Source organism: Rana temporaria, chromosome 2 (assembly GCF_905171775.1).
Source record: "Rana temporaria chromosome 2, aRanTem1.1, whole genome shotgun sequence".
NCBI classification, from domain to species: Eukaryota; Metazoa; Chordata; class Amphibia; order Anura; family Ranidae; genus Rana; species Rana temporaria.
The window spans coordinates 301,849,385-301,875,121 of record NC_053490.1 but is presented as its reverse complement, the minus strand read 5'-3'; the positions used below and the strand labels follow the sequence as shown (position 1 = coordinate 301,875,121).

Below are 25,737 nucleotides of genomic sequence, written 5' to 3'. Positions count from 1 at the left end.
GATATGACGGCGTATCTACTGATACGCCGTTGTATCCCTGTTTCTATCTTTGGAACTGATCCACAGAATCAGTTTCCAATAGATAGGGAGAAGATCCGACATGTGTAAGGGACTGTCGAAATGCCGCTTCGGGTATGCAAATTAGCACTTACGGAGATCCACAAAGCTTTTCAGCTTCGTTTTTTCTCCGTAAGTATTAGTTTGCAATCGTAAAATTAGGGCTGCTTTTACAAGGCCTAAACTGTTTAGGCCTTGTAAAAGTAGACCCTTCTATCCCGCGTCGCCGTCTTTTTTTTTCAAAAAAAATTTTCCCGCCACAACTCGTATTTTTTTTTTTCGCCCGTCGGATTCTCAAAACCCGGCGCAACGTAAAACCGCGCAAAGCACGTCGGGAAAATGATGTCGTGAGCATGCGCAGTATGGCCGGCGCGGGAGCGCGCCTAATATAAATGGGACTCGCCCCATTTGAATAGGAACGCCTTGCGCCGGCCGGATTTCAGTTACACAGCTGAAAATTTTTAGGTAAGTGCTTTGTGGATCGGGCACTTAGGTAGAAATTCTCCGGCAGTGTAACTTAAATGGGAATATTTAAGTTACGGCAGCTGGCTGTGGATCTGGCCCAAAGTTCCCTTCTGTTTTCCAGTGATTCCGGTGTATTTTTGCAATAAAATACTGTGTACTAGACTCTCCATGGAGTTAGAGTTGATATATTCATAATTATTATATTAACTTCTTGTAGAACATGAGACTGACAGGCGATTACCATCAAGCCTTTCAGCAAACGTTGCATCCTTTGATGAAGTTCAAGGCCTCTCTTGAGACACCAGCCTTGTGCTCGGTCCTCTCCAAGATAGGTCCTTCATGAAGCGGCTTCCTCCCTCAGGACATACAGCACAGGATCACCTTCCCATGCGTAGACCCAATCTGCTTACTGGGCCTACTCGGAAAATCACAACCCCGGACCAACGTGGTCCCGGACCCAGGATCACAGGAACACGCACCCCCAGCCAGGAGGGCCACACACGGGGGGTGGTGGGATGACAGACTCAGGATCGACGACCCCAGTTCAGTGACGTCTGTCCCTTAAGTACCCCTCCCCAGCATGCACAGTGGGATGATCAACCCCACTGATTGGCTGCCGAGGAAGAATACCCAAATCACCTTGACCTAGCTGCTGCCACACTTGACCTGGAGTAACAACTACACCCCAGGCGAAAAATAGTGGTCACTCACAGCACAGCCATGGCTTGAACAGAAGCCAAATTTGCTCAAAATCACAAATGTCTGAGAAAACTAACTCTCAGACTTCCCTCTAAATTTACAATAGCGCTGGCTCAAAAAGAGCAAGCCGCTACACTAGTTTTACCGAAGGTGCGCTCCCATCTCATACTTGATTCTGACCATGCACGGGTTTTTAAGACTCGGAAAAGCATACACACAAATGTTTTTCTAGTGGTAAACCAGCTCGACGAGAATCATGACGAGAAAATTGAGACTCCCGGCGAGAAAATAGAGAGCAGGTTCTCTTTTTTTCTCTTTAAGATTCACAACAGTTTTCTCGACGAGAAACCATACACACGAACGGTTTTCTCTGCAAAAAGCTCTGCCAGCAGTTTTCTTGCCATGAAAACGAGCGTGTGTAAAAGGCTTAACACTGTAAAAAATAGAGCTGCTAGCAGATATAAAGAGTAAGTACCTAGAGGCAGAGGCGTATCTAGTGAAAATGGCGCCTATGGCAAGCACTGAAACTGCGCCCCTGTCAAAACATTTGAAACCCACCTTTCAGATAACTTTAAACAGAAAAGACAGCTAACAAAACAAGTCAAGCTCTTTAATCTTTTAATTAACAAATTATGGATTGGCACTACATAAAAATTACAACTGCACCTTCCTTGCTTTTACTAATGCAAACTGGTCTATGATGTGCTCAAAGTCATATTGTTCTGTTTCTACTCTTTCTACACTCAACACACACAATGGTCCGCAGGCACACACTGATACAAAAATCACTGATGATGCCAACACTGGCACTCAGTCATTAAAATACATTGGTGCACACAGTAACATACAAAAACAATGTAACAAACTCAATGCACACACATAATCGGTAATGTACACTGACATACATACCAGTATGATGTGAGTGTAACTGTATGTCTTTGTGTATATATATATATATATATATATATATATATATAAACAGGAGATGGTCAGACTGCGGGCATGTACAGGAGATGATCGTGGGCTGCAGGATGCTACAGGAGATGATCATGGGCGGCGGGCATGTACAGGAGATGATCAGACTGCTGGCATGTACAGGAGATGGTCAGACTGCGGGCATGTAGAGGAGATGGTCAGACTGCGGGCATGTACAGGAGATGGTCAGACTGCGGGCATGTACAGGAGGTGATCAGACTGTGGGCATGTACAGGAGATGGTCAGACTGTGGGCATGTACAGGAGATGGTCAGACTGCGGGCATGTACAGGAGATGGTTAGACTGCAGGCATGTACAGGAGATGATCAGACTGTGGGCATGTATAGGAGATGATCATGGGCTGCAGGCATGCTACAGGAGATGATCGTGGGCTGTGGGCATGTACAGGAGATGGTCAGACTGCGGGCATGGTACAGGAGATGATCAGACTGCGGGCATGGTACAGGAGATGATCAGACTGCGGGCATGTACAGGAGATGATCAGACTGCGGGCATGTACAGGAGATGATCAGACTGCGGGCATGTACAGGAGATGATCAGACTGCGGGCATGTACAGGAGATGGTCAGACTGTGGGCATGTACAGGAGATGATCATGGGCTGCAGGCATGTACAGGAGATGATCATGGGCTGCAGGCATGCTACAGGAGATAATCATGGGCTGCGGGCATGTACAGGAGATGATCAGACTGCGGGCATGTACAGGAGATGGTCAGACTGCGGGCATGTACAGGAGATGGTCAGACTGCGGGCATGTACAGGAGATGATCATGGACTGCAGGCATGCTACAGGAGATGATCATGGGCTGCGGGCATGTACAGGAAATGATCAGACTGCGGGCATGTACAGGAGATGGTCAGACTGCGGGCATGTACAGGAGATGGTCAGACTGTGGGCATGTACAGGAGATGGTCAGATTGCGGGCATGGTACAGGAGATGGTCAGACTGCGGGCATGGTACAGGAGATGGTCAGACAGCGGGCATTGTACAGGAGATGGTCAGACAGCGGGCATGGTACAGGAGATGGTCAGACATCGGGCATGGTACAGGAGATGGTCAGACTGCGGGCATGGTACAGGAGATGGTCAGACTGCGGGCATGTACAGGAGATGGTCAGACTGTGGGCATGGTACAGGAGATGGTCAGACTGCGGGCATGTACAGGAGATGGTCAGACTGCGGGCATGGTACAGGAGATGGCCAGACTGCGGGCATGCTACAGGAGATGGTCAGACTGCGGGCATGTACAGGAGATGCATTGTAAATAGATAAAGAGAAGAGCAGGGAATAATTTCCTAACAACTATCTGTGAGTGTTGGCTGATCTGTATACAGGATGGGTGAGCTGCTGCTGCTGTGACACAGTGTGAGAGAGACCCACGTCCTGGTATCACCTTTGCCATGAGCACTTTATACTCATTACATGTCACATAAACAATGGACACTCCTCCTGATATCAGCTCTGTAATGAGCTCCCACTTTCTCCTGTCCTCACTTTCTCTATGATCTCCCTCCCTCCCCCAGTCAGCCTGTATCACTCACCTGTTATGCTTGATGGTGTTCTTCTTCAATGCAGCCCAGGTCACAGCGTCCCCCCTCCTCCCAGGCATAGTGCTAAGGGCGCCCAGGGAGTGGGTGACATACACCTCCGAGCTCTGCGCCCCCAGGACTGAAGGAACCAACACCAATAGCAGCATGCAACAGGGAGCAGCCATCACTCTTGTCATGTGATGGCAGTCAGCTGACACTTCTGAGGGCGCTGATTGGCTAGGACGCCCCTGCTATCTACTTAGCTAGTAGATGGCTGCTACATCTCTCCCAGCATACTGTGTGGGCGGCACCCAGTGAGAGCGGAGTGGTTCAAGTTTTTTTAGGGGGGGGATCACACACCTCAGCCCAGTTCATCCATGCCCAAAAACGATTTTTATGGAAAGTACATGGGACTGCCACAGGTCCAAAACACAGGAATGTCCCAACACAATTGTAACTGTTGCTGACAAGTATGTGATAAGTGCCTTGCTGCCCAGCCACTCACAAGCGCCCCCTTCACATAGCGCCCATGGCACATGCCATACCTGCCATACCCTAGATACGCCACTGCCTAGAGGTGCCTGCACTTAACTTCTGCAAATCTTGTTTCCTCCTGCTGTGCTCAAATGCTAGGCTATTCTGAACAGACAAAGCCATAAAACTTTTAGGTAGTGTCAGGCCTCATACACACGGCCAAGTTTCTCGGCAAAAACCAGCAAGAAGCTTGCTGGGTATTTTTTTTTGCCAAGGAAACACTATGGTGTGCTGTCTCTTTGGCCAATATAAAAGTGTGGAGATGACAGTGGACAGTAAGTTATATCACCACCAAAAACTACCAGAGTTTTGCCTGTTAAGAAAAGAGCAGGACAAGTTTGTATTCTTTATTATTTGCTATGGTTGTAAAAAAAAAAAAAAAAAAACCATACTAAAGGTCCCCTTGCATAAAGATAACACTCAGAAAAATAGGGAAACCTCATATTTACCTCATATTTCCTATATTTAAATGGTCTGTGGTACCAGTAGATATCTCAGTCAACACATTTAAGCTCATTATGTGACGTTTAGGATGTCATGTCTAATATGGAATAAAATGTCACATGGCAGTTGCTATGTTTTCAGAATGGCTATGTTGGGTCATTACCCCTAATGTGGAATAAAATGTCACATGGCAGTTGCTATGTTTTCAGAATTGCTATGTTGGGTCATTACCCCTAATGTCACCTCTGTACTGCCTAAACTGGTTAAGGATTAAATGCTCTGCTGTTTTTAAAAGCAGGCAAGATCTGACAGTTTTGAACATTGAACAGCTGAGCTCAGAGCAAAGCACATCTGATCTCACTACTGTATTTGCTGGCGTATAAGACTACCTTTTTCACTTTAAAAAACTGTCCAAAAAGCAGGGGTCGTCTTATACGCTGGGTCAGCTGCTCTGATGCCTGCTGGATGTGCAGTAATACTGTATGTAGCTTCGGCTACATACAGTATATACCGCTAAGCCAATGCCGGTGAGCGATGTATTCAAATGATTACAGAGCCTGCTCAGATTGGAGTAACAACCTCTGCCAATCCGAGCAGGCTACATACAGTAGCTTGCTCGGATTGGCTTTGAGAGTCAGAGAGGCGTGGGCTGATGATGTTACAACCTCTGCCAATCCAAGCAGGCTTTGTATTCATTAATAGAATACATCGCTCGCTGTGATTGGCTCCAACTCCAGCAAGAAGGAAAAGAATGTGGCTCCAGCAAGAATGAAGAAGAACATGGCTCCAGAAGGAAGAAATATGAAGCCTCGGAAGGAGGGTCGTCTTATACGGTGAGTACAGGCAAAAAAATCTTAAAAAACTGTAGAATTAGGGGGTCATCTTAAACACTTACAGGGGAAATTGAGAAATGGAAGTTTCTTGTTTCCCCTCCACCCTTCAACCTGAATACAACATGTGTGATGTAAGAGCCCAAAATGTCCATGGCATGGGGCCATGGACTTCTATTGGGTAAAACACATATTATATAGAAGTGGCTCTGCAAATCACATATATTACAGCACATCTGCTATTGCTTGTTTACATTCCATTATTGCTGTACAATGGTAATTCCAGTGACAGCAGTAAACAGGGGGATTGATAATATACTTACCTTTTCCCCAGCTTCCACCCATGGTACCTAGGCAAGATGTCATTAGGGATGAGCTTTGGGTCAACCATGAGTTTGACTCAGTTTCAATCAGTTTGCAGTTTATCAAGTGGACAAACTAAATGGCCAGATTTTTCCCACCTGTCTGAAAATATGTCTGCTGCAGCTGGAAGTCATTATTTTAATGGGAGTTTTACTACAGCCTCTAAATGACAGCTTCCAGCCACCCACTAGAAGCTGTCATTTAGTAAACAAGCCAGCAGCACACAGGGTGACAACATTGATCAAATATGTCCATGACCACATTTGGTCAATTTAGCCTCTTGGAATCCCCAGCCGGTTTATTATCATTCAGCTGTAAGTCTGGGAGTTGTCATTTGCGATAGGAGTACGACAAGAGAAAATCATCATGGCAGAGGTTGTTCTGTTTGTATCGATGGGTCAATAGAGTTTTGTTCATCACGTTTGATGATGGATCCACATTGCTGGCTGTTGAATTTACATGGTGGGACATGTTGTTTTTTAAAAAAAAAAAATGTCTTCAGTGTCAGTGAGTTTTATTTTAAAGGGGTCTTCCAGATTCTGAGAAAACCCACTCTGGCAAGGCACCCTTTTAAACTGAATCTCTGCCCACCCACCCCCTTTTTTTTGGACCCCCGATACTCACCCACCCATGGGATCCTTATGCATACTTTTTTTGCATGGGGATTCCCTAAAAATCCATTCCAGACCCCTACCTAGGATAAGTGTCTGGTGTGGATGTTGGTGGGGACCCCATGCAGTTTTGCTTTTTTGAGATAGGGCTTGGTATAAATTTTAAGGGGGACCCCAATACCAAAAAACAACCAAAGAATGGTGCCCCCCTCAATACCATACTAGACCATTTTGTTGGAGAACATTGTTCAGGTGTGCTACTTTACATACCAGTTGCTGCTGCTGTGTCTCAGCCAATTAGGAGGATAGCCCCGGATGGCCGAAGGATTCATGGACATCGCTGGACAGAGATGGGGTTCAGGTAAGAATTAGAGTGTGCTGGGGAGTCTGCTACACACATAAGATTTTTATTCTTAATGCATAAATGCATTAAGATAAAAAAAAAAAAAACTTCTGCCTTTATAACTTCTTAAAAGGGGTAAAGGTTTGTTTTTTATTTTCTAAATAGGTTCCTTAAGTGCCGGTTCACACTACCGCGACTTGGGATCCGACTAGTGTCCCCCAAGTCGCCCCAAGTCACGCAACATGAGAAATTACATTAAAGTGAATGAGAGCAGTCTTAATGCACACTACTAAAGTCGCTCCAACTTCAGAAAAGGTTCCTGTACTACTTCAAGGCGACTTCTAGGCGACTTGTACCCATTGATTTCAATGGAAGTCGCCTCCAAAGTTGGATCACTGTCTTAACTGAGGCAACTTTACAGGAAGAGAAAATAGTTTTCTCAGGCAAACCCCTCCCTCCCACAGAGCTGATTATTGTTTGATAGGCCACTGGCAAAGTTGCCTGTCCTGGAGGCGACTTGAAGTTGCCTCAAAGTTGCCTCGAAGTTGCTTTGAAGTTGCCTCGAATTTGCCTCGCAAAGTCGTGCCGACTTTCATGTCGCTGTAGTGTGAACCGACACTTAAGCTAGTGCATTGTTGCATTGTTGGTTCACTAACCTTTTCCTTCGATTTCCCTTCTAAAATTTTTTTTCTTTGTTTTCTTTGTCTGAATTTCCTGTTCCTCCTCAGTTAGCTGTTCTGGCTGACTAACCCCCAGCCAGATGATGGGGGCAAGCTTACTGAGGAGAAACAGGAAGTGATACATTCAGACAAAGTAAAAAAACATTTAGAAGGGAAATGGAAGGAAAAGGTAAGTGAACCAACAATGCACTAGCTTAAAGGAAGCTATTTAGAAAATAAAAAACAAACCTTTACAACCCCTTTAATTGTTGCTCTTAAAGATGAACTAATGTGGTTATAAATCTTATGTTTTTTTTACCTTAAAGCATTGCTTGCATTATAGTAAAAAATGTTTAACCTCTTAAGGACCGCCGCATGACTATATATGTCTTTAGTTTGAGCTGCTGCCACAACCGAGGTATCCATCTCTTCAAGTGGCGGTCCTGTAAATGATAATGGTGGTCTCTGCGGCGGATTCGCCACAAGATCACCTTATCAGCGGCGGGAGAGGGGCCCCCCTCCCGCCGCTCTCCAGCGCCAGAGCCGTCGGCAATGTCGAAGCCGAACGGGTCCTTTCTCGTGCTGGGCATGTATACGAGTGATGGCCCCCACCCATATCCATACCATAGCAGGGCGGAAGCGATGTCAAAACATCACTTCCGCCCATACGTCTTAAAGGGCAAATTTATTTTTGTCATTTTTTCAAATAACAACATTTTTTTTATTGCATTTTAGTCTAAATATGAGATCTGAAATCTTTTTGACCCCCAGATCTCATATTTAAGAGGACCTGTCATTCTTTTTTCTATTACAAGGGATGTTTACATTCCTTGTAATAGGAATAGAAGTGACCCTTTTTTAAAAAAAAACCTGTGCAAAAATAATTAAAATCTAGTAAAATAAATAATAATAAAAACATTTTTTTTAAGCGCCCCGTCCCGACGAGCATGCGCGCAGAAGTCAACGCATACTTGAGTAGCGCCCGCATATTAAAACGGTGTTCAAACCACACATGTGTGGTATCGCCACAATCATTAGAGTGAGAGCAATAATTCTAGCCCTAGAATTTTTTAAACTTCGCCTGTGGAGATCTTTAAGGGTAAAAGTTTGATGCCAATCCACGAGCGGGCGCAATTTTGAAGCGTGGCATGTTGGATATCAACTTACACGACGTAACATTATCTTTCACATTATAAAAAAAATTGGGCTAACTTTACTGTGCGCTTGTATGGTGTGACAAAAAGTATTGCAATGACCGCCATTTTATTCTCTAGGGTGTTAGAATTTTTTTTATAATTGTTTAGGGGTTAAAAGTAATTTTCTAGCAAAAAATTTTTTTTTAACGTGTAAACACAGAGTCTGAAAAACAGGCTCAGTCCTTAACTGGTTAAGCATCAGTATCCACCCTCACCCCCCTTTTACTTACCTGAGCCCTTATTCAATCCAGTGCTGTGCCCATCTGCAGCTTTTCACTTCCCTCACTTCCTGGTCTCACTGGCTTTGCTGAGGCAGCAGGAGCCATTGGCTCCCATTGCTGTCAATCAAAGCCAGTCAAAGCATAACTTAACATAGCATAGTGTAAAGAAGAATGCACACAGGACTCCGACTCACTGTGACCAAAACTAAACCAGGTAATGTAAGATGGCTTCAGCTCAGCTGAGAGGTCCCTGAGTGGCGTTTCGCCCCTTTAGTGGGCTTAATCATTGACAATTAAGCCCACTAGGGGTGAAATGTGTCTCAGGAACCTCTCCTGCGGGTGGAGAGCAGAGCTGAAGCCATCTTACTATACCTGGTGAGTCGGAGTCCTGTGTGCTATCAGTTGCCATTTTTCTGTAGCATATTGTAGTGTGACAAGCTGTTTTATTCGATCTGCGCCAGTACACTACATGTCATGTTGACTGATATCAGTAATAGGAGCATTGGAGCAGTACTTTTTTTTTGCTTGTCCACCTGCTAGCATAATGTAAAATATAATAACATAAATAAAAAAAATAGAACGAAACTCAGGAACTCAATCAAGGTTATTTAATTCTCCAGTATGTACTGAAAACTTAAATGTATGTTTTGGGTGGACTAACCCTTTAAACATAGTAGTTATCAATTGTAAGAGCCATCTAGTGTTCTTTTTTTTTCTGATAAGGGCTGTGCAACTCACAAAGGGTCTATTGATCAGAATTCATGTCTTCACTAGTGCTGAAAAATATTCTTCATATAAAAATGTAGACGTTGGTTTGATACTTTTTAGTACTAATGATCTCTCCAATGATATTTACTAGATTTGTTGGAGTATTTGATCCAGGTAATTCATCTGACTGTATCCACTAGGTCAAGCAGAATTTGTTTATCCCTAAGAGGAAGTTGCCAGTTACCTCATTAAGAATGATATACCTGAGATTTCTTTAACCACTTCAGCCCCGAAAGGTTTTAACCCCTTCCTGACCAGGTCATTTTTTGCGATAAGGCACTACGTCATTTTAACTGACAATTGCGTGGCCGTTTGACGCTGTACCCAAATAAAATTGATGTCCTCTTTTTCCCACAAATAGAGCTTTTTTTTGGTGGTATTTGATCACCTCTGTGTTTTTTTTTTGCGCTATAAACAAAAAAAGACCTACAATTTTGAAAAAAATTATAATATTTTTTTACTTTCTGTTATAAAACATATTCAACAAAAATTTTTTTTTAAATAAAATTTCTTCATCAATTTAGGCCAATATGTCACTGTCACTGTATAAATGACACTGACGGGCAAGGTGTTAACATCAGGGGCGATCAAATGGTTATGTGTGCTCCTAGGGAGTGCTTTCTAACTGTGGGGGAATGCTGTGACTGGAGGAAAACAGAGATCTCTATTTTACTCCCTCACAGGACAGAACTTCCACTGTGTCCAATCACAGTGGGAGCAGGTCGCCGGCGGCTCCTGCGTGCGCCCCAGACCTCATGCATGAAATCACGTACAGGTACGTTATTCCACGCAGCGCAGACGCCCTTCTGCAGTATATATGCGGTAGGCGGTTACGATTCGGTTGAACTTTGTGCATTCATTTAAACCTTGCTAACCACAGTATATTACAATTTAATATTCACAATGAAAATGACTGAATCATGCTAGTTACAGTTTATGAATCTACCAGCATTTCATACTGACATTTCTGCTGCTTGCTCCTACTAATGGTCAATGAGTGCTCATTCTCTTCTAGGCTATCCGAACACAGGAAAATCTCATAGATGGAAACAGCATGTCCTTGAATCTTCTTAACACGTTCTTATACACAGTGACTATCACCACATAGCATTCAGTACATTTATCCCTCTTTGTTTTGTTTTTTCAAAAAGTGTTCAAATTCAATCAGCATGCTGAAAATTATTTTCCAATGACCCTATTGATTTTCAATATTGGACACTATCTTGCAGTCAATATGCAATTGTTGAAAGCTATTCCAAAATCTAATCTGAACGTTCATTAACCATAGCATCATATGAAGCTTCCATTTCTAAAACACACGTCTGTTTCTGCAAAGAGATCCATCAATATAATAAGCAGGTCAGGGTGGCTATTTAAAGCCTGACTCATTCACATAAAGCAAGCTGTAGCAGTAATATTGTGCAGAGGTGACAGTTCAAGTAAAATTTGGGATAAATACTGACTCACAGGTATACTGTATCTACTGTATGTTATTGTATTATGGGTCTTTTCTTGTAAAATAGATATTGTTAATGAAAAATATACCAAACAGCATCATAACATCCAACTGATCCTGACAGTGTGAGGGTTAAGATTTTTTTTACAAAACACAAACTCATATAAAAAGACAAAACAACAAACAAGAAAAGCACAAAAACCTAAAGTTCTAAAAGCTAAAAGGTGGGGTGATTGCAATGATCCCCAAACATTAAGAAGACATAATTTACAATAATGTATCCAAATTGCAAATTAATCTGCTGATCTAACACTTTAATTACCTAGCTGCTTAGTATACTAATGCAGACCTGTATACAAGTTATAACTAGTAATAACTGTTAATTATTAACAGTTAACATCTGGCATCTGGCCTGTGTTCATCTCTTTCATAAGCAAAGGATATATGAATTATATACAGAGCTTTTAAACTGCTAAAGAAAATTCATCTTACCAGCATAGAAAGAGCAAAGCAAAAGTAGGATGTTTTGCTTTTCAAGAAGTGCATGACAAATCTCCTTTATAAGATAATAGCTGTGTAAAGTAACTGCGCTAAAAGCATCTAGTTCACATTTATTACCAAGGAGATAGAAAATGAAAAAAATAAAATAAAAAATGCTCTAACCCTATTTCATGGCAATAAATCCAAAGACACATCTTCTGTTTGTTTTTTTGCCAGGGTTTGTATTCCACATTCAGGCTGTTTATGCATGTAATCTGTCTTCTCCATTCGCATTCTTCTAGTTCTGAAATGGTTCAAATCCTCAATATCCCTTTTGGGCACTCCAGAAAATGCTGATTTCTGCTAAGTTCCATTGTGGAAAAGTGCAGAGCAGTACCGAGCGGTGCTTGCAACTGAAGCTTATAGCTGTCTCCAGTTCATATTGATGTAGGATTCACAGAATAAGCTAAGGGAGGAGTTAAACTGTTCACATCAGCACGTACAGAGTAGATTAACCACTTCTTACACTAATGAATGGGAATATGTAAAAAGGCAGACACATGAATACACAAATTCCTAACTACTACTAATAAACTAAATCAGGATTTGCTCTAATCTCTTCTTGCTATATTGTGTTTGAAATTAAGGGGTAAATTATAATGTCATAAAATGACAAATAACATGACTAGGCACAATAGCATGTCATGAAGATATTGTGACCAGAAACATTTGTATCTGTCACAAAATCATATATACTTAGACGTATAAATATGCTAAAGTCTTGTACAGACCATACTTAAAGCAGAGTTCCGCTGAAAAAAAAGAAACATTTTAAGTCAGCAGCTACAAATACTGCAGCTGCTGACTTTTAATATTGGGACACTTACCCAGGGCTGGTACAAGGGGTGGGCAGAAGGGGAGGATGCCCTGGGCAGGACCATTTACTGGAGGAAGGGGGGGCGCAGTCAGGGCCGTCTTTCATCGCTGTGGGGCCCAAAGCAGCTGCTACTTAAGTCCTGTGTTGCCTGAAGTTTTCCCGGGGTAGCGAGATCAGCCAACCCCCCCCCCGCACTCCCAAACAGTGGCCACATTATAACAGGAGAGCGGGACAGCTGCAGGCTTCATGTGCTTAAGCCGGCTCGTCCTGCTTCTCCCTCTGTCAGAAGCTGCGGACGGGAGACAGGGAATGAAGCAGAGTAGCACTCTGTGTTCCTCCCTCCCGACCCACGCCCGACAGACCTGTGTAGCACACAGCCGAGTAAAGTGTTGTGGCTGTGTGCTGGGTCTGATAGCCGGGGACTGCACTGTGATGTACCACCAGGTGATGAATAAGTTCTGTCATCAGGTGAGAAAGAACCGTGAAGAGATTCAAAGAGAATTGGGGGTACAGAGGTGAAAGTGGATGGGGGTACAAAGGTGGATGGGGATACAAAGGTAAATGTGGATGGGGGTACAGAGGTGGGCAGGGGGTACAGAGGTGAATGTGGATGGGGTACAGAGGTGGGCAGGGGGTACAGAGGTGAATGTGGATGGGGGTACAGAGGTGGGCAGGGGGTACAGAGGTGAATGTGGATGGGGTACAGAGGTGGGCAGGGGGTACAGAGGTGAATGTGGATGGGGTATAGAGGTGGGAAGGGGGTACAGAGGTGAATGTGGATGTGGTGGTACAAAGGTGGATGGGAGGGGGGTATGGATGGGGTGGGCAATCTCGACCCTCCAGCTGTGGTGAAACTGTAAATCCCATCATGCCTCTGCCTCTAGGAGTCATGCCTGTGATTGTCAGGGTCTTGCAATGTCTCATGGGACTTGTAGTTTCAAAACAGCTGGAGGGCTGAGTTTGCCCTTGCCTGACCTAGAGCATGTACTGATTGGACTTTAATTTACACTATTTGTGAACTATCATATCTGTTGCACATTATAATTGTATTAGATGTGTATACCACGTTTTTTATATTTTGGTGTTGATATTCAGTACAAGTGACATATTTTTGTTGCGCTGCACTGTTTACTATTTATTTATGGTATTGATAAGTGTTGTGATTTCACTTAATTAATGTCAGCAGGCAGCATTATTATAATTATTATTTTTATTTCATATATTTAAGCACAGGATTTGTGTGTATATTGTGGTTGGGCTAGTTAATTATAGTATTATAAAGAAAGATTATACACATTGGGCCGGATTCAGAAAGAGATACGACGGCGTATCTCCTGATACGCCGTCGTATCTCTGAGTTCCGACAGTCGTATCTATGCGACTGATTCAGAGAATCAGTTACGCATAGATATCCCTAAGATGTTTTACACCGTCGGATCTTAGGCTGCAATTCCAGGCTGGCCGCTAGGTGGCGCTTCCGTTTTTTTACGCAAGGAATATGCAAATGAGGAGTTTCAGAAACGATTAAGAAACAAACGAACGACCGCCCGACGCTTTTTTTTTACGTTGTTTGCATTCGGCTTTTTCCGGCGTATAGTTACCCCTGCTATATTAGGGGTAGCTAATGTTAAGTATGGCCGTCGTTCCCGCCCGAGTTTTTAAATTCTACGTCGTTTGCGTAAGTCGTTCGCAAATACGGCTGGACGTAATTTACGTTCACGTCGAAACCAATGACGTCCTTGCGACGTCATTTAGAGCAATGCACGCTGGGATATTTTACGGACGGCGCATGCGCCGTTCAAACAAAGCGTAAAAAACGCGGGGTCAACAATTTTTTTTATAAAACACGCCCCCTACATCCCCATTTGAATTACGTGGCTTTACGCCGCAACACATACGATACGCCGCTCTAACTAAGGGCGCAAGTTCTTTCTGAATAAAGAACTTGTGCCCAAAGTTAGAGCGGCGTAACGTATCTCAGATACGTTACGCCGGGCGGACAGATACGCCAATGTATCTGAATCCAGCCCATTAAGTTGATGTAAACGCTATTTTATGGGGTAGCACATACTAATAAGTTATAAGAACATGCATTGCAAGGGTAAGATCAGGGTTCAGTAGGGTTTTCAAACTAAACTAAAAATGTTAATGCTTGGTATTCAGTATGTGGATACTTTATACAATATATTTAAAATATGCATCATGGAACTCATGTACTTTTTTCCCACAAATCTGACACAAAAAGTTAAAAACAGGTACTAAGAAATGTCCGAACATTTTTATTACTTACATTCATCGGTATCTTCAAGTTGGGGGAGCACCAGATCTCTGTCTGACTGATGGAAGTCACCATTGGCACCAGTGGACATGGAATGATAAAAATAGACCACCTCTTGTAGTCTTGGTGCCTTATTTTCAAACAGAACTGAGGGAAAACAGCTAGATTCACAATGGAAGTACATATGTGTGAATTGTCTTAAAATGGTATTAAACCTAAAACCAGAAATGCGTCATGTTAAGCAGCCAGACCTTTGGGTTTTTCGATGCCTAAGCAAAAGAATCTGCAGACCTTGCCACCTTAGAATTTAATGACATCAGAGCGAGAAAATGTTCTTTAAATCTAAAACATTTTCTTCAGAGATTAAATTACAGGAAATTAAATGTCTTGAGCTGAAATGTCTCTGTCAGAAGCAAGATAGCAATTGACTAAAATACATCACATACTTTTCTAGGTGTCCTTCTTAACAGCACAGACATTGTCAAATGTACGAAAGGTGGTGCCTGCTTGGTCTCATAGATGTAGACAGAAACAGTGAAAATGACCTGAATATTTCACATTTATATCCTCTGTCAACTTTAACCTATTCAGTCTAAGATTATTGAAGAGAAAAAAACTGTTTATTCTGCCAACAACTTTGGAGTCGTGTTTTGTTCCAGATATTCATGTGCAAGGTAGAAAAGTGTAGCACTCCAGAGGATGCAAAACAATAACATAATACCTAAAATGTATGCGACAAATAAAAAAAGTGCAACAGTAATTCAGCAATAAATAAAGTGCAGTGTTATTTCATCGATAAATAAAGTGCAGTGTTATTTCATCAATAAATAAAGTGCAGCAATAATTCATCAATAAATAAATAATCATTTGTGAAAACCAATTCCTACACATAATAGTAAAAACACATGATCCCTGCAGAAAATATGCTGGTTACACAAGTTCATATAAATAAAATGCAGTGCTTCGCCTTCAATCACATCCAGATCACGTGATGTGCCAATTTTCACTGTGCTATTACCACTAACAGCAATCCACACTCACAGAAACACATAGCTGTGTAAATTATAGGCAGCAAAAGTGCTCAGTGGAGTCACCCAAACAGCAAAACCTCTGCTCTGGATGCGGTCCTTTTAAGTAGATGCAAGTACAAAGCGTAGCTGTATAGGATAAATGCTCACCAACCAAAGCCAGAAATAACTTTCATAATGTAATATTTATTTGGTACAATCCAGCATACAGTGCAGAGCATGTAAGGATAAGAACACCAGCACTTACAAATATGGCCACTGCAAACAGTCAAAGCAGATTTGTGACATCAGTACTCTAAAGCCCTGTACACACGATCGGATATCTGATGGAATCTAATCCGATGGATTTTTTAGTTGGATATCCGATGAAGCTGACTTTCACAGTCTTGCCTACACACCATCGGTCAAAAATCCAAACGTGTCCAAACGCGGTGACATAAAACACTACGATGTACTGAGAAAAATGAAGTTCAATGCTTACGAGCATGCGTCGACTTGATTCTGAGCATGCATGGATTTTTGACCGATAGACTTCTACACAGATGATCGTTTTTTTCTATCGTTTTTTTATCCATAGGAAGATATTAAAACATGTTCTATTTTTTTCACCGATGGAATACAAACTGATGGGGCCCACACACATGATCGGTTTGTCCTATGAAAACGGTCCATCGGTCCTATTTTTTATAAAAATAATGAACATATTATACTTATCTGCTCTGTACAATAGTATTGCACAGAGCTGCCCTGATCTCCCTTCCCTGGGGTCCCCCATTGGTACTGTATGCCCCTCCTCTTTTTTGTGTGCCAGGATAGGAATTTGCTTCCTATGGAGGCACACTGCTCCCTCCTAATAGCATTTCATTGAGAGCAGCAGGAGCCAATGACTCCTGCTGTAGCCTCTGTGCCTGTATGACAGTAAGACAGCAGCGCTGGATCAACATAGGACGCATGCCACATACACACAACAGTTTTTCACGACGTGAAAAATGCAATTAAAACGGTCGTGTGTAGGCTCCAGAGCATTTTTTTTTTTCATGTCGTCGTTTTTTACGTCGTGAAAAACGGTCGTGTGTAGGCTTTAATGATGGGAAAAAAACGTGCATGCTCAGAAGCAAGTTATGAGATGAGAGCACTCATTCTGGTAAAACTACAATTTGTAATGGAGATAGCACATTTGTTGCGCTGTAACAGACTGAAAAGCACGAAGACTGAAAAGCGCGAAACGTCTCTCACCAAACTTTTACTAACACGAAATTAGCAAAAGCAGCCCAAAGGGTGGTGCCGTCCGAATGGAACTTCCCCTTTATAGTGCCATCGTACGTGTTGTACGTCACCGCGCTTTGCTCAAGCATTTTTTTTTTCACGACCGTGTGTATGCAAGGCAGGCTTGACAAGAATCACATAGACAAAAACGTCGTTTTTTTCCATGACATTAAAAACGGTTGTGTGTACGCGGCATCAGGCAAGTATATAAGGAGTTGAGGGGGTCATACACTTACTGAGAATTTTTTTACCTTAGAAATTGAGGGTTTAAAAAAATAAACAATTATATGTTATGGAAATTTCTGGTTGAGACACTGAAAACAAAAGTCAACTCTGCAAATGCAGGAACAGATTCACAGGATACAATCACTGTGTTTCAAGTATCTGTTCTGACAAAATGTATTATTACATTCTATTTTATACAGAAGATAAGAAAGGGGTGGTATGAGGTGTTATTAAAAACTAGCAAATATAAATAATGTCAAAACAGTTGCAAAAATGAAAACCTTGAGAAGAGAGAGATAGAGAGAGCGTCAAAGTTGTGTCTGTGTGTTAGGTGAAGGGTACAAAGCACATTTCAACATTGCAAGCAAGATGGAGTCTCTTGTGCTTAAATAAACAATATACAGGCATACCCCACTTTTAAGTACACATTGTGGTTTATTTACTAAAGCTGGAAGGTGCAAAATCAGGTTCACTTTTGCATAGAAACCAATGAGCTTTCCAGGTTTTATAACCAAAGCTAAATTGAGCTGGGGTTAGAAGCTCATTGGTTTCTATGCAGAAGTGAGCCTGATTTTGTACTTTCCAGCTTTAGTTGTGTACTTAAAAGTGTGGTATGCCTGTAGTGAAAGTCCATGTATACTCACCTACTGTAGGTGGATGCAGCATTGATGCAATGCTGCACCCACTAGAAAAGGGAAGTTCAATGCCAGTCGTGTTAGTAAAAGTTTGGTGAGAGACAATTCGCACTTTTCAGCCTCATGCTTTTCAGCCTCATGCTTTTCAGTCCGTTACAGCGCGACAAATGTGCTTTCTCCATTACGAACGCTAGTTTTACCAGATCGATCACTTCCATTTTATACTTCATTCAGAGCATGCGTGGAATTGTGTGTGTTGGTCCACACACGATCGGAATTTCCAAGAACGGATTTTGTTGCCAAAAAATTTGAGAACCAGCTCTCAAATTTTTGTTGTCGGAAATTCCGACAGAAAATGTTCGATGGGGCTTACATACGGTCAGATTTTCCGACCAAAAGCTCCCATTGAATATCTGTTGTCGGAAATTGCGAGTGTGTGTACGCGGCATTAGACCAATTGGTTTTCACTGCTTTGAAAGAAACAAACTAAATTTTATTTACCCCCCACCTTCCTTTTTTTCTAAAAATATTAATAGTCCTTTTTTTCTACATTACCACTGCAGCTTACCCCTTCGTCTGAGCTTTGGAGGACCCTACTCACGCAGAGAAGAAGATGTGGGGGGGCTGTATGTTTCTTAGGGCAATGGACCTTGCTTTTGTTGCTCACCCACACACAGAACGCAGTGCTATGAGCCAGAGTGCTATTCAGGTCCAGGGCAGATATTGATGGTAAGTTAGGGTTCTGCCCTATTTGGAACTCAGTGTGCTCCAGTACTTCTGGGGCATCTCCCTCCTCTTGTTTGTCCAGATAGATGTTTTTAACCATTACGTCTATTTCATGGGTAGGATTTACAAAAATAAGATAAAAAAAAACACCTTTACCTGCTAGAGAGAGAAAAACAACCCCCCATTCTCTTATTGGGTTTTTATTTTTTTTTAATAATTTGTATCTTAAGGGAATCTGTGTTATACCCATGCACATCCACAAAATGATATGCTACATTAGTACTTTTGTTGGGTCTAATATTATGAAGTTGATATCTAAGAAAATCACCTAGACATCTTGTGGTCCTTCCAACATAATGAATCTTACAGACAATACAAGAAATTGCATAGATGACATATTGTATATAGTTTGACAATGGATAGCTTGATGTTCTAGTGCTGAGGAAAAAGTCAGCTCAGGTTCTGTAAACCAATGTCAGCTGGATAGTGCAGACCCTATACAGATTCGGATGAGATGGATCCTAAATCTTCAGAAAGAAGTGCTGAAAACTCATTGCTTAGAGTATCTGGGTCTAATCTTGGATATTGCCCATTCCTGTGTTTTCCCTCCCCCATTCAATCTCTAGAGTCTCTGCTCTGTCATTTGGACCTTACGGTCCAGAATCTACCCAACCATTTTCTATTGCATATGGATTTTGAGACTGATGGTGGCCTCCTTACAGGCAGTTCTTTACACCAAGTTTTGCTCCAGACTTTTGCAGCTCAACATTCTGGCAGCGTGGGACAACCAGGCTCAGCTAATGATCCCTTGAGCCTAACCAGCAGGATCAGGCTTGCCCTGGCATGATCTGCAGCCTGGCATTGGAATCAGGGACATTTATTTCTACTGATGGTCTTTTACGTGATCAAAGTAGATGCCAGCCTGTCAGGCCTGGGAGGGGTCGTGGGTGCTCTCTAGGTGGAGGAGACCTAGTCATCAGGGTGATTTTGGCTCCTGATCAAATTTCTGGTGCTTAGGACAATTCAGTGACTCGTCAATGCTGGATCTCTTGGCTGTAAAACCAGGATTAAATTGGAAAATACCATGGCAATGTCTTCCATCAACCAATAGAGGGCATCAGAAGTCATGCAGCTCAAAGAGAAGTGAACCTAATCCTCGCTTAGGGAAGTTGGATGTGTATCTCCTGGCTTCCCAGTACAACAACAAACTGAACAGATTTGTCACCAGGGACCTTGCAATTGATGCTCTGTTGATTCAATGGGATCAGGTCAACCTGATATGCATCTTTCCATGCTAAAGCTCCTTCCTTGCTTCTCTGCAGAATTGAAATTAAGGGCCTTTCACAACAGTGGTGTGACATCTCAGCCACTGCAATAAATATGTGGCAAATGTTGGTTCACTAATCTGTTTTTGTACTAGTGTCATCCATATGTGGCAGTGGCACTCTCAATCTTACCCTGCACAGAGATTTTCCGACTTGTTTGACAACAGTCTAATGACGTGTACAGATGATCGGAAAATCCGTCAAGAAATCTGTGGATTTTTTTCAGACGGAATTCTTGTGTTGCATACACACGGTCACACCAAATTCCGCCCGTCAAGAACGCGGCAGTTTTGGTTTTGGGCATTAGAGGTAAAAAGTAATGATTTAAGATATTGTTTAAAAAAGACAAGAAAAACATTGCAATCAGGATATTTACAGAAAAGACAATACCAACAGCAAAACAAATTGGAACAAAAAGGAAGATTACTTAACAATCTTTGTTTCTGGCAAAGTCTGATCCTGTGTATTAGTCATTGGCCTTCAGAATGACTCTTGACACATGTGTGCAATGTTTCGATAGAAAAAAATAGCTTCGGAACTGCAGTTGGATTAGCTTTCCACGGACCTTCTAGAAAGCATCTCTACACCCTCCCCCCATCAATTAAAAGAGCTAAGTTGTGGGAAAGAGTGCTAAAATATTTGAATTTACTTCTTTAAACCCTCCCTCGATGTCACTATTATAGTTCTATTGATACTTCAAAATGACTATAGTTTATGGTTAGATAACCAACTTATTATTTCACAGAATTAAGTCACAAATTGACAGATTAATCATGAGGTATCTCTTTTGTGTGCCTTACTCAGAAGTGTTAATGTGCCACATTATCATCCTGCAGTTTGGAACAAAGGGGTATCTAGAACCTACATGACTGTTATTATTTGATAAATTAGTATATTTCCTTGTAACTAATTTAGTGCTACCATGTCAGGAGTTACAAATTATATGTGGATTTTAAGAGATGTGTGTATAGAAAAACCACCCCCAGGTCAGGGAGTGCCAGACTCAACAGTGGAATGTATTTAAGACAGTCATATAAATAACATCTGTTTTACCAGCTTTCCCTAACTGTTGGTGTGTTGCTATTAGTCTTTCCTAACCAGCTAATTAAAGTTCTGCTTATCAGTAGGGATGAGCTTCGCGTTCGATACGAACGTATGTTCGACTCGAACATCGGTCGTTCGATCGTTCGTCGAAACTCAAACAAAACGGGTCGTTCGCTCCAAATTCGAGTGACGCAAAACGTCCCATAATTCACTGCGGAGTTGAGCGCTGATGATTGGCCAAGCATGCTGTATGTCCCGCATGCTTGGCCAATCACAGCGCGGAAAAAACAAAGAGCCATAATTGGCCAAAGCCAGGGTGGCTTTGGCCAATTATGGCTCAGGGGGATTAGTACATGCCCCACACTATAAAAGGCAGCCTGCACAGCGGCCTCGTGGAGTGTGTTCCGGCTTTGTGAAAGAGAGGAGCAGTCAGACAGTTAGAGAGAGAGAGATAGATAGAGACACAGTGTCTTTTCTACCAGATATATAGATAGATAGATAGATAGATAGATAGATAGATAGATAGATAGATAGATAGATAGATAGATAGATAGATAGATAGATAGATAGAGCAGGAAGGCTAGTCAGTATAGTTAAATCTACAGTTTGTAGAGAATATATTCACATCTCTAGGAGTTGTCAATATATTTATAAACTGTATAGCTCAGCTAGATCTGCTATTAGTATCTGTCATGCAGGAGATTGTTCTTCATGCAGTGCTCTAACGTGTTGTATTGCCTGCATTAAGGATTAGCTTAAACATAGTACTCTGTGTTATTCAACGTGTGCTAGTTAATTGCACATACACGCATTACCTGTTACTGCACGTGTGCAATTTATTTGCACAGAACGCAGTCGCTCTTACTGCGTGTGTGCAGTTTACTAACACATGAACGCAGTTGGTGTCACTGCGACTATTTTGTTACATAGCACCTGAACGCAGTCGCTCTTACTGCGTGTGTGCAGTTTACTAACACATGAACGCAGTTGGTGTCACTGCGACTATTTTGTTACATAGCACCTGAACGCAGACGCTCTTACTGCGTGTGTGCAGTTTACTAACACCTGAACGCAGTTGGCGTGACTGCGTCTGTTTTGTTACATAGCACCTGAACGCAGTCGCTCTTACTGCGTGTGTGCTGTTTACTAACACCTGAACGCAGTTGGTGTGACTGCGTCTGTTTTGTTACATAGCACCTGAACGCAGTCGCTCTTACTGCGTGTGTGCTGTTTAATAGCAACAAAACGCAGTTGGTGTCACTGCGTGCGTGCTGTTACATAGCACCTGAACGAAGTCGCTCTTACTGCGTGTGTGCAGTTAACTATAACATGAACGCAGTTGGTGTGACTTCGTCTGTTTTGTTACATAGCACCTGAACGCAGTCGCTCTTACTGCGTGTGTGCAGTTTACTAACACCTGAACGCAGTTGGTGTGACTGCGTCTGTTTTGTTACATAGCACCTGAACGCAGTTGCTCTTACTGCGTGTGTGCAGTTTACTAACACCTGAACGCAGTTGGTGTGACTGCGTCTGTTTTGTTACATAGCACCTGAACGCAGTCGCTCTTACTGCGTGTGTGCAGTTTACTAACACCTGAACGCAGTTGGTGTGACTGCGTCTGTTTTGTTACATAGCACCTGAATGCAGTCGCTCTTACTGCGTGTGTGCAGTTTACTAACACCTGAACGCAGTTGGTGTCACTGCGACTATTTTGTTACATAGCACCTGAACGCAGTCGCTCATACTGCGTGTGTGCAGTTTACTAACACCTAAACGCAGTTGGTGTGACTGCGTCTGTTTTGTTACATAGCACCTGAACGCAGTCGCTCTTACTGCGTGTGTGCAGTTTACTAACACCTGAACGCAGTTGGTGTGACTGGGTCTGTTTTGTTACACAGCACTTGAACTCAGTCGCTCTTACTGCGTGTATGCAGTTTACTAACACCTGAACGCAGTTGGTGTGACTGCGTCTGTTTTGTTACATAGCACCTGAACGCAGTCGCTCTTACTGCGTATGTGCAGTTTACTAACACCAGAACGCAGTTGGTGTGACTGCGTCTGTTTTGTTACATAGCACCTGAACGCAGTCGCTCTTACTGCGTGTGTGCAGTTTACTAACACCTGAACGCAGTTGGTGTGACTGCGTCTGTTTTGTTACATAGCACCTGAACGCAGTCGCTCTTACTGCGCGTGTGCAGTTTACTAACACCTGAATGCAGTTGGTGTGACTGCGTCTGTTTTGTTACGTAGCACCTGAACGCAGTCGCTCTTACTTCGTGTGTGCAGTTTACTAACACCTGAACGCAGTTGGTGTGACTGCGTCTGTTTTGTTACATAGCACCTGAACGCAGTCGCTCTTACTGCGTGTGTGCAGTTTACTAACACCTGAACGCAGTTGGTGTGACTGCGTCTGTTTTGTTACATAGCACCTGAACACATAAATATGGCTGGAAGGGCAAAGAGAAGCAGAGAGGCACGAGGGCAAGCAGGCTCTGCATCTAGAGGTAAGGCGGGTGGTGGATGTGGTGCATCCTCTTCAGCACGTGGCCGTGGCCGCTCGTCCTTCTTTTTGGGAGCTGGCTGTGTTGAGCCTCAACATGCAGAGAAATTAGTGGAGTGGATGACCAAGCCGTCCTCATCCTCCTCATCCTCTCTCACACAGACTGATCATAGTTTGGCTGGCAAAGCATTTGCCAAGGCGTCCTCTTCCCTCTGCACAATGGCATCACACAATCCTTCCCTATTCTCGCCGTGTCCTCCTGAGGAGTCCCCTGAACTGTTTCAACACAGTGTTGGGTACATGCTGCATGAAGATGCGCAGCGTTTTGAAGACTCCGATGACGGAACACAGATAGAGGAAGGAATTGATGTGAGCCCAGGGAGAGGGGGTGGCCGAGAGGGACAACAATCTAGGAGTGATGTTCCCCCAGCTGGAGCATACTGCCAGGTTGTCGACAGTGATGATGAGGAGGGAGGGGATGATGAGGTCACTGACTCTACCTGGGTGCCTGATAGGAGAGAGGAGGAGGAAAAGGAGGAGGAGGAGGAGGACAAGGCACAGGCACATCTCCAAAGAGGCAGGATGCCCTCCAGGGGTCAGCTTAAGGGCAGCACACCAACTGCATTACGTGGCACTGCTGTGTCTCAACGGTACAGCAAAAGTTCTTTGGTGTGGGCCTTTTTTGAAACATGTCCATCAGATCGTACCTTTGCTGTTTGCAACATATGTCTCAAGCGTATCTCACGTGGCCAAAACATCACCCGCTTGGGCACCACATGCTTGTCCAGACATATGTCGAGCTGCCATGCAGCTCGTTGGCAAGCATACCTGAAAGACCCACACCAAAGACCAAAGCGGACCTCCCCTTGCCCTTATGTGACCTCCAACCCCACTAGACCCCCAGTCCTCTCTGAAGCCTGCACTGAAGTTGTAGAAATAGGTGTGTCACAACCTAGTAGTGGTAGTACATGCGGGCAATCTACTGATAGTACCAGACAAATTTCCCTGCCCCAGCTGCTGCAGCACCGAAAGAAGTACACTCCCAGCCATCCTCATGCCCAGCGGTTGAATGCTAGCTTAGCAAAATTGCTAGCACTTCAACTGTTACCTTTTCAGTTGGTAGATTCTGCCCCCTTCCGTGAGTTTGTGGAATGTGCAGTACCTCAGTGGCAAGTACCCAATCGCCACTTTTTCTCACCGACGGCGATTCCGGCTCTCTACCGGCATGTGGAAGGCAATGTCCATGCCTCGCTGGACAGGGCGGTCAGTGGTAAGGTGCATCTTACCGCTGACTCATGGTCCAGCAGGCATGGACAGGGACGTTACCTGTCTTTTACAGCCCATTGGGTGACTCTGCTGGCAGCTGGGAAGGACGCAGGGCAAGGTACAGTAGTTTTGGAGGTTGTTCCACCACCACGCCTCCAAAACACTACTACTGCTTGTGACACACCTCTCTCCTCCACCCCCTCCTCTACTTCTTCCTCTGTGGCCTCTTCCTGTGGTGATGTTTCCTCAGAACCAGCCATGCTCCGTAGGCGTACGAGGGGCTACGCAGGAATGCAGGCCAAGAGATGCCATGCGGTGCTAGAGCTGGTGTGCTTGGGAGACAGGAGCCACACTGGGGAAGAGGTTCTTTCAGCTCTGCAGGGGCAGGCTCAGAGGTGGTTGACGCCACGCCAGCTGAAGCCTGGAATGGTGGTCAGCGATAATGGCACCAACCTCCTCTCTGCCCTGCGACAGGGAAAACTCACCCATGTGCCCTGTTTTGCGCATGTTCTCAATTTGGTGGTGCAGCGGTTCTTGGGCAGGTACCCGGGAATACCTAGTGGCAAGATCCGACTTGGACACCATCCCCACGGAAAATCCTCTGGCTTACTAGGTCTTGAGGATGGATCACTGGCCAGAGCTTGCACAGTACGCAATTGAGCTACTGGCTTGCCCTGCATCCAGTGTTCTTTCAGAACGCACATTCAGTACTGCTGGAGGCTTTGTGACCGATCACAGGGTGCGCCTCTCCACCACTCTGTTGATCGACTGACCTTAATCAAAATGAATCAGGCTTGGATCAACACCAGCTACCAAGCACCTGATGCTGATGTTACTGAATAATAATTTTTTGTTGAAATGTCAGATCCCTTTGAGACTGCTGATCCTGAGTGACTGTCCTGTTATGCTGCTGATG

At 43.5% G+C, this 25,737-nt stretch overlaps 1 protein-coding gene across 1 annotated transcript in view; it reads right to left on the bottom strand.

Annotated features, from left to right (window-relative positions):
• Positions 1 to 12,103, bottom strand: part of HTR1D (5-hydroxytryptamine receptor 1D) — a 69,714-nt gene extending 57,611 nt beyond the window's left edge. Inside the window, exon 1 of the mRNA XM_040337291.1 lies at positions 11,835 to 12,103. The gene's annotated coding sequence lies outside the window, so the exon portion shown is untranslated. The remainder of the gene's footprint in view (positions 1 to 11,834) is intronic.
• Between the last annotated feature and the right edge of the window lie 13,634 nt (positions 12,104 to 25,737).